The sequence below is a fragment of the Aythya ferina genome (genome assembly GCF_964211825.1).
Source record: "Aythya ferina genome assembly, chromosome: 1".
Classification (NCBI taxonomy): Eukaryota; Metazoa; Chordata; class Aves; order Anseriformes; family Anatidae; genus Aythya; species Aythya ferina.
Window position 1 is genome coordinate 202,768,323 of NC_140296.1, and position 10,007 is coordinate 202,778,329.

Consider the following 10,007-nt stretch of genomic DNA (forward strand, 5'->3'; position numbering starts at 1 on the left):
CCTAACCTCTCAGCTCCTCTACTTATTAGTGCTCTTCTGGCAAGATGGGCACAGAGATCTTCATGCCAAAAATCTAGTGGGAGTAGTACAAATATTTGCCAGCTGAATTGATATCTGTGCATTCGAAACCCTTTAGATTTATATGCTCAGACAAGAAGTCCAGCTCTTGGTTGTGTGCGTGTGCTGTTTTTACACAGCATCATTATTATTGCTCATCATTCTGCCTGGACAGAAATTTGATATCTCAATTCATTGCTATTGGTCAATATGCCACTCAGACAAAATAAAGCTTTCCTTACACTGAACATCTCTACAGGATGTCTAGTGAGAACAGTAAAATGTCACGATCCCTGTTAATGTGGGATTTCTAAAGTCAGGCCATGTTGACCTGGCTTGATTATTGATCAAAAACAGAGTAGATTAAGCCAAAGTATGACGTGGAAAAATTTACCCTTCAGTAGAAGAAAGGGGTGGAGTTGGTTCAGAGACTGAATCAAAAGCTAAGGAGGGGAAAGAATAGTTCCAATACAACTGAAACTGGAATTTTTAGTTTTGTGATAATTTTTTTTTAAAGTTAATTATAGGTCAAGACAAAATATTTTGTTCGGTTTAAACTTTTTTTTTTTTGATTAATTCATTTTTTTTAATTTAAATCATTTTTTAATGAAGAATACCATTTGAAAATGAAAAATTAAAATATTTTACATTGGAAACATCAAAGTGAACACATTTCCAAGAGAGAACCATGTCAAGAATGTTGAAAAGAGACATTTGGGGATTCATTTCCTCACAGATTTTGCCAGTCAGATTCAAGCCCGGGTTTTGAAATGAGTCCCCATCACTTTGGCATGCTATTTTTCTAGTTTGTCTGACTTAAGAAAAAAAAAAAAAAAAAAAAAAAAAAAAAAAGCTCCAGGGAGACCATGAATTATTTGTTTGCTTCACCAAGAGCTTAGTTCCTGTGTAAAGAAATGAATGCAGTGACATAATCCAATACCATCTTTAGAAGCCAGAATTACCTCTCATGTTATTAATCTTTGGGGTTTTCAGACTGGCGACTGAAATGGCTCACCAATTTTTGTACAGTCATGCTTTGTGGGTAGTCATGCTTGCAGACTTAGAAGAACTATCAGGTCTTTACCTTCGGATAACAGTATTTCTCAGATAGAACATCACCTAGTTCCTGCCATGGAGAAACAATATTAAGTACAAGTATTGTAAAAGGGATTTGGGCCTTTCTGAGGTCACTAATTGGAGCTGGACTGGGTCTGTACTGTTATGGCAGCCACTGCATGCTGTGCTTTTAGCTTGGAAGCTTTTAACATCACACTCAGAAAAGTATTGTTATTCTTGCATAAGTAGATACAGTACTTCACATCTCAAATGATTTCACAATCTTTGATGATACTAATTCAGCTCATTTTTCAGATGTACAAAAAAAAAAAAATAGAACCTAATAATTTACAAAACTAAGCATCAGATCCTAAACCTCTCTTCCATCATCCCAGATAGTTTTGAAATCTAATGTGATCAAGAAAAACAATGAATATAATGAAATATTTTTTCCTTTGTAATAAATACGTGTCTAAATGATGGTAATTTTATCACTGGGCAAATGCACAAATTAAAACAGGACTCAGGATTCTTGATTAGATTTCTGTTCTTTAGCAGCACTTTAACAGTGAAATAACACCCCCTTTAGTTGTGTAGAGCATTAAATTCTACGTAGCTGAGAATCAAAGTCTTTATGTGTTTGTTTGTTTACTTATACAATGGCATTTCAAGCTCCTTTAGCATCATTGCTGTGCCTGGACATCCTCCAATTACATGCTCAGATATTAGATAAGATAAATGCTAAAATAATGTGTCTATAATTATTGCTGATGATGCCGGAAGGCTTTTTGATACCACGTCTAACACAAAAAAAAAAAAAATAAAAAAATAAAAAAAATAAAAAAAATCATTTGAATTAGTTCATCGTAATAGGGCTAAGGAAAAATCATTGCAGCACCAAGTGCAACATTGGCAGCATTGTCAGAAATGAAAAGGCTCAGACCTGAAAAGTTCTAGGTCCTGGGATTTTGCTGGGACATTATTTCAGGAGAGTAACGGTGCAAGACTGTCCTTCTCTACCTACTATATTCCTTGGAAAATTCTTTTTTATTGAGTAGAGCCAGATCACTTTAACGAGAAAATCTTCTGTGCAAAGGTTAAGGACCATCAAAGTCATCCTTGCATTGCACAAAGGCAATTCTTGCAAATTTTGGACTGATACCTGAGGTGGGTTATCTCTCCTACCTCTAGCTACTGGCAAAGCAGATATCTTCAGCAGAGTTACTCAGTGGAAAGAAATGGGCACTTCCAGGATGTGGTTCACTTCATCCTAAAATGACTGTCTGAAATAACTATAAGATTGAAACCTTAGCATTGCCTTTTCTTTCCACTTACTGTTGAGAGAGTCCAGAGAACTACCTATAAATAAATCTCTCCTCTGCAGGATTTAAAGTTGCCTGGGAAGAACTTCAAGCCTGATGACATATGACAGTGGACTACATATACCTGAAAAGGACATTTCTCCCACTGGATATTTAGTCTAGTCCTAGGACATAACTTCAAGCAAGAGGAGGTGGAGGAATATACAAAATGAACCAGGTGGCATGATAGACATTCAGAAAACTGTTGTAAGAGACCTCAGGGGGAAAGTCAGTTAGTTTCTGTGTCTACAGTGAGTCACTGATCATCTCCTATAGTCACTAGTGAAGGATGCAGAGATTTTAAGTACACATTGTTGGTGTTTTTATTTTGTTTTGTTTTGTTTCTGGAAATTAACTACAAGAAGTGTTTTAACTCAAATGTTATTTCCTATTTGACCTAGCTTCACCGGTGGCTACAATTTAGGACAGAACTTTGTTCTTTTCATTAATTCCAGCCTTAGTTCTACAGTTCCACCACTACCAGAATCAATTACATTGATGCACTTGAGGGCAGAGATGACCATCTAAAAATGTAAAAGGACAGAGATGACCATCTAAAAATGTAAAAGGACACAATCCAAATGCTGATCCCACTCCATTATAAATAAGGTGTAGCTCCACCTTCCTTAGCTATAAAGGAATATATCAGGATACTGGTAGTGAAACAAAAAACAAAACAAAACAAAACAAAGTAAATAAAATAAAATAAAATAAAATAAAATAAAATAAAATAAAATAAAATAAAATAAAATAAAATAAAATAAAATAAAATAAAATAAAATAAAATAAAATAAAATAAAATAAATAAAATAAAAATAAATGTGACAAAGAAGGATCAGTTCACCACTTTTCCACTTCTTTTTTCATTGCTTGAGGATACATGTACTGTGAACATTTCGAAGGAAGACCACCATCATCACAACCTCCTGCGCTGAATATCAGTTGAATGTGCTCAATATTACATCCTGGGCTTGAATCTTCTCCTGAGAGTTTCTTTTTGAAAAGCCTCACACTCCAGGGCACGTAATGGTATTTATTGATCACCTCTGACAGGTTGTCTGTTCCTTTGAGGACAGAATGGCTGACAGCCCAGAATATCCACCATCCACCCTTTGCTCATGATCCAAGGTTGACAATCAAGATGGGAGTCTTTCCATGAGCATTTGTGTCTCAGGAGATGGGCCTTAAAGAAAAGAAGAGGGACTTTTCAGAAGATTCTTCTTCCAGTAGATCTGAGTGGATTCATATTTTTGAATCAACTGCTGAACCAACTGGATCAATCCTGCTGTACTTCCTGGTGCAAGCTGCCTCTGCTTTGCTGAACACAAATAACAGTGGCAGCAAGTCATTACTTGGGCGAAGGCCCAAGGTCATGGGAAAGTCTTCCGGATTGAGTGCTTAAGACAGGGGAATGAACTCAGAAGATACTTGACTGTAGGTGAATTAGAAATGAGATCATACATTTTTGCACACAGGAAAAGACTGGGTTTGATTTAGTAGAAGAGGTACAGAATAGACTGTTTTGCAGCTCAGTCTGCTGAGTTATGTTTGTGGGTGTTGTTCCTCCTGAGATATGTTTTGAAATGCTGAGAAGTGCTAAGGTTCATGTAGGCCTTTAGGTCTATCACAGATATCACTGCTCCTCACCCACTCCTGCAGCTAGAATGATGCAAATGGCTCTGCAGATGGGCAGTGTGAAGAGAATATCCCCTACTTGGTTAGTGCACTCTGCCCATATTTCCTAAGCTATAATCAGATACCAAGCTGAAAATTGGCCAAAGACATTTGGAATACATTGCAGAGCTATCTAAAAACACATAGAAATTGTTGTGACTATCCTAAAGCCATGGGAATCCACTTATCTGGGTCAGGCTCATTCCAGACATTCATCAAAATCAATAATCTATAGGTGTGATAGATGTTTTCCAGCCTCTCTCACTGGATTCACATCAACTACCATCTTCTCATTGTCTTAAAAGAAAAATTGTCTGTGCTCCCAACCAAGCAGGAGATTTACTGTGGAGTAGAGAGAAGATTTGGGTATCCAGTGGCCTGGAATTTAGTCAAAGCAACCTGGTAATTTTTAGGAGTGAGCAAAGAATAAGACCTGGCAACTGATTTTAGTAAGATTGGGATAGAGACCTGGCCCTCAAAGATTGAAGGCAGGCCTGAGGTTTTTTTCGCTTTACACACACACTAAGGATGCATGATATCATGTCAGAGATGTGGATCATGTAGACCAGAGAGAATGGAAAGGAAATGTGATGAGAACACGGGATTTCATTTGTAAATCATACAAGTCGTTGTAAAACATTTTAAATCGTCCAAGCTACCAACACACTCTACCCTGACCCATCCTACTGAAGTAGAATAAGCATTTATGTGCTTGACCAGCCTGACATCTTCAAGCGTGGGGGGTGAAGACATACCAGTGGAAGGCCTGGAAAGCCTGTTGGAACCTATCTGTCTTCCAACCCAGTTGTCTTCTAATAAATAAATAAAATCCCCCAGAAGCCAGCTGCTTCCTCTGGAACAGGTCAGGAACAATTTGAACAGACTTTCTCTGTATCATGGACAAGTGAAACCTGAAATGTGCTGCTAAAGCCAGAAGCCAAACTAAACCTGCATGTTGTCCAGTCTGAGGACTAGAACAGAAAAAAATAATATTTTGGAACAGTGATTCAAAGCATAGACACTGAATTTGATGCTCAGCATTTGCATGACACTTCAAGTAACTTTGCCAATGAGTAAATGAGAGGTGTCCTTAGCAGAGCTTTCAACTGGCTTTGACATGCCCAGATGCAAAAGGGAACTCCACAGAGCAAAGAGAACAGCCATTCCTGTGTGGCTTCTGTGAAAGACCCATACATATGCAACAGGGACAGATATACATCATTGAGTCTCATAGGTCTTCACCTTTCTCTCCCATGACTCTTTTGGAAAAGGCCAACTAAATACAGACAAGGCTGACAGGCCTATATGCATGTATAACATTTTTTGATGTGCAGGTTTTTATAGAAAAGCCGCCCTATGGAAATTTAACAGACAATAATATCCCTGTTATGTACATCTATACAGTATGCACAGTACAAAAATTCTTATAGAAAGGTTATCAGTGTCTGACAAACTTACTTGTGTTTTCATAAAGGAAAACATCCTGCCTGCTATTAATGGAAAGGCCCTGGGTGACTGTTCAGAAATTCATCATAAGTTCTGTCTCTCCTTCCTCATTTTTGGCTTTCCCATGGGTCCTGTTCAACTCCTACTTGAGGATCCTCCTCTCCCAAGGCCCAGCATAATTCTGTATTCCCCTCCACTTCCTGTCCCAAACTGGTACTTTAAAAAAAATCTATTATGAGGCAGCTGCAACCCAAGATCACAGTTCAGGACCTGTGCCTATTCATTACTGTTTCCTCAGAGTCCCTAAATATAGTTTATAATCTATCATAAAATCTATAAATCTGCTCTAGCATGACTTTGCAGGAAATAAATTCATCAGCAACCATTTTTGCATCCATGCAGAAAAGGGATGACCTTCTGCAACTGGCATCTTCTTCAGTTCACCTTCCGCACAGAAGGTTCCTCTGGCTCACTGGCCATGGCAGTCCAAGTATTAGAGGAAAGAGAAGGGTCTTGAGGAGGAAAGAGAACAATCTTGAGAAGCCACCAACAGTCATTGACACACACACATGCATTTAATGCAGTTCATATTGCTTCTCCAGACTTCTTAATTATTCATAATGGTCTCAGCTGAGAGGGGAAGCTTTTGTATGACTGGTGAATATTAGGGGAGAGGGTAATTAAAAGCAGAATTGGAGCTGAAGGGTTGTATCCTGACCTGGAATAAAGCAACATGGCTCATCTAGCAGCCCTTCTCCTTGCAGTCAGGGGGACCAGCCCAATTTACACCACTGGGTGATTTGTGGCTTAGAAAGCAAAAAGTTATCCAGTCAAGTAGTGTAAGAAGATTAGTGTGGTTCTAATACAGAAATAGTTAAGCAAATGATTGCACTATAATACTGCAATATAGTATTAACTGGAAACTAAAACAGTTCATGGGCTAAGCCTAAATACACATCCAGAAGTTTGGCTAATTATCCACGTTAGAATGAATGTCAGTCTGTGAGGCTCACAAGCAAGCTTTCCCTCAACATTTCAGTCACTTCTGTCTTCCCAGAGGACAGCTTTTCATGAATTATTTCAGTGCTTCTGGAGTCGACAGTAACCCAGACTGGAAATGTAAAAGGACAGGTTAAATAACCAGGTGTTTTGTACCTTGAGAGAAAAAAAATGAGTTGAGCTGCAGGTCAAAGCCTTAATTTAAACTTATAACAAGGGAAATATACACCTAAGATGGAGTGATCCAACATCCACCCAGAGTCTGCGTGGCCTCAGGGGGTTGTGTGAAACAGGTATAAATTTGCTATACATTTGTGCTGTGTCTTGGTTGCCATATAGGAGTACCTTAGATAGCCACGTGGTCACACACAAAATGTTGGACAACCAGTAAAGACCATCAGATGTCAACAGTCATCCCCCAGTTCACTAGGTCTAGACACTCTTTCACATAGGCATGACACATACCACATTTCCTTTTCTGATATGGTATGGAAAACACACTACTAATCCATCTATACATATACACGTATATTTTTCCAGAAGAATGCAACAATGACCAAAAAAAAACTTTCATAAAACAAGCGTGAAGATTAAAAAAATAAGAAAAAAGCATTAGGAAACACCAGACTGAACTACTCACCCTCCCTCCACCTCCATTTTTCCTTCTGCATATGGCACTAACACCCAAGGTTTTTTTCCTTTGCCTCACTCAGGGCACAGGGAAGGAAATCCCACAGGCTTGTGGGGTTTCAGTGGCACTCATTAACCTGCATCCAAGCGTTTCACAAGTGGTGTATTTATTTTCACAGCACATCTTTGAGGAGAGGAGTTTTTATCTGTTCTCCTGATTTGGGGACAGAGGGAAATGGAAGAAATGAAGCCTGGGATTTGCACTTCAGATTGAAGGAAAAAAAAAAAAAGAAAAGAAGAAAAAAAAAAAAAAAAACTTTTACAGAATTTGGAATTATGCAGCATTAAACCCAGGCACAAGAACCCCTTGCTTCAGAAACCACTGAGAACACTGAACATTTCTGCAAAACAGACCTCAGGGTGTGAAACCAGACATCCCCAAGAAGGAGGATCAAACAATTAGTGCTCATTCCTATATGACAAGACACGTGGGAAGTTTCACACAAGGCTGTTTCCCAATGTCATATAGCACCTCTGTAGAAGAGGTAAGAATAAATATGATTTATTTTAAGTTTTACTTTACAGCTCTTTTCCGTAAAAACATCTCCACTTTCTTATCCCAAACACTGAAAAAAAAAAAAAAAAAAAACAAGAGAGGTTTCCTCTAGTCCCATCACTGCCCACCCTCACTCTCCCCCAAACTACAACAATTCCCAAGCAAATCAGAAGTCTCAGTGACCAAAAAGGAGTACGTGAACACACCATTTAGGGTAATGTGTGAGTTAGCAAGTAGTGCAGTGAAATAGGAGTGAATCTGGAGGGAAAACCAATCTGCACTGAGGACACAAAGGCCGTATCTGAGGAGGTATTTTCAGGTTAGTTCTAGTCTAGGCACATGGCCTCAGCTCCCATTACAGGCAGTAGCACATTAAGAAGGGATCATCTAAAAGGAAAGCATATTGGATGATCCAAGGTACAATACCATCACCCTAAACTGGACCTACTGTGAAATTGCTTCAAAAGTGGCTAAACCTCAGTGCTGGTGTAGATGCACCCTAAGACAACACATAACTCAAATGCACAGAAGAAAAATAACTGTTTTCTACAACAGCACTTTGTGTCTCTCAGCCTTGAAGCAGCCTCAGCAACCTTAAAAACATCCCTTCAATATTTCGTGTGTGCTTGTGTGCACATATGTATGTGTGCACATATGTACTCTCATAGCAACGCTGCAAGTGAGAACTTAACTAAAGCAGATAAGTCAAGGTAATAAAACTGAAACTAATACTTAGGCACTCCTATTGCACTCATTAGGGATCTTCAGTAGAAAGTGGTTGCCACAGTCACATCAGCACAGCAACTGTTACTCATGCTAATTCACAGAAGGTAGTTTGCCTGCATAAAGAGCACAAGATTTGACCCCCACTAATGACTTCCACTGTGTTTTCTACACAATATAGATTATCGAAGTAGAGTCATGACTCAGAGGTCTTTCCTGCTACAACCTGCCCATCATCAGTTCTTCTCTGCAATTTCAGAAATGAAGAAATGCAGAGTCACTATTCACAGGATGTTTGCCCAGGAAAAATGCTTCTTGGCTTTTCCATAATCCACCTTTAGGAAGGAAAATGGGAAGGGAAGGGAAGGGAAGGGAAGGGAAGGGAAGGGAAGGGAAGGGAAGGGAAGGGAAGGGAAGGGAAGGGAAGGGAAGGGAAGGGAAGGGAAGGGAAGGGAAGGGAAGGGAAGGGAAGGGAAGGGAAGGGAAGGGAAGGGAAGGGAAGGGAAGGGAAGGGAAGGGAAGGGAAGGGAAGGGAAGGGAAGGGAAGGGAAGGGAAGGGAAGGGAAGGGAAGGGAAGGGAAGGGAAGGGAAGGGAAGGGAAGGGAAGGGAAGGGAAGGGAAGGGAAAAGATAAAAGGCATAAGTGAGAAACTGGCAGCCACTTGTGTTATTTAGCATCTTGGACAGTAAGCAGTATGTGCAATGTAAGTAATCCCATTCATTCAGGTCCCAGCATTCGGATATAAGATATCTGAAGTAAGGACTCCCTAAAAAAAATTAAAAACCTTTTCAGGATGCTCATTCTCTGAGCTGGCTCCAACCCCGCTTCCTCTCACTCAATGACCCTAAGACCAATGAAACAACATCAGAGGGAAACTGCAAGAAAGTGTTCCCAGGTTTTAGGAAAAAAAAAAAAAAAAAAATAAAGAGCCATCTCCTTCTAAAGCAAATGGAAATATTCAAACATAATAATACATGAGTGCAAGATTTTGTTTGATTTACACCATTGCTGAGGAGCTGAAACAAATATCTTATTTCAACTGCAATCTGTTGATGAGCTATAAGAGGAGAAGGTTGTAGCATCACGAATTAAAAAATAATAAAGCTTAATATCATCAAAGATTATTATTTTCTTTGATTTGTCAGACTAATTGAAAATAGCTTTCTAGTTAGCAAATGATTAATTAGGAGCCAACAAGATCCCCATCTTTATCTTAGTAATTCTTCACTGTGCTTTATTTCAACATTTAGTCTTTATGCTTAAAATATTCCTTGAGAAAGTAAAAAGGTGATTAACATAGGATTTTAAATGTGTGCCATTTGTTCTGAGCTTTTTACATATTTTTGTCAACAGAGTCAAAAGGAAATAATATACAACATTACAAAACAATTACTGCCTGTTCCGCTTACGTCTGCCAAATCCTCCTTTGTGGTAGAGGTATTTTAAGTAGATTCATTTAGAAATAAAGGAGAAACAAAATAAATAAGGGTTAATACTCTTCCCTT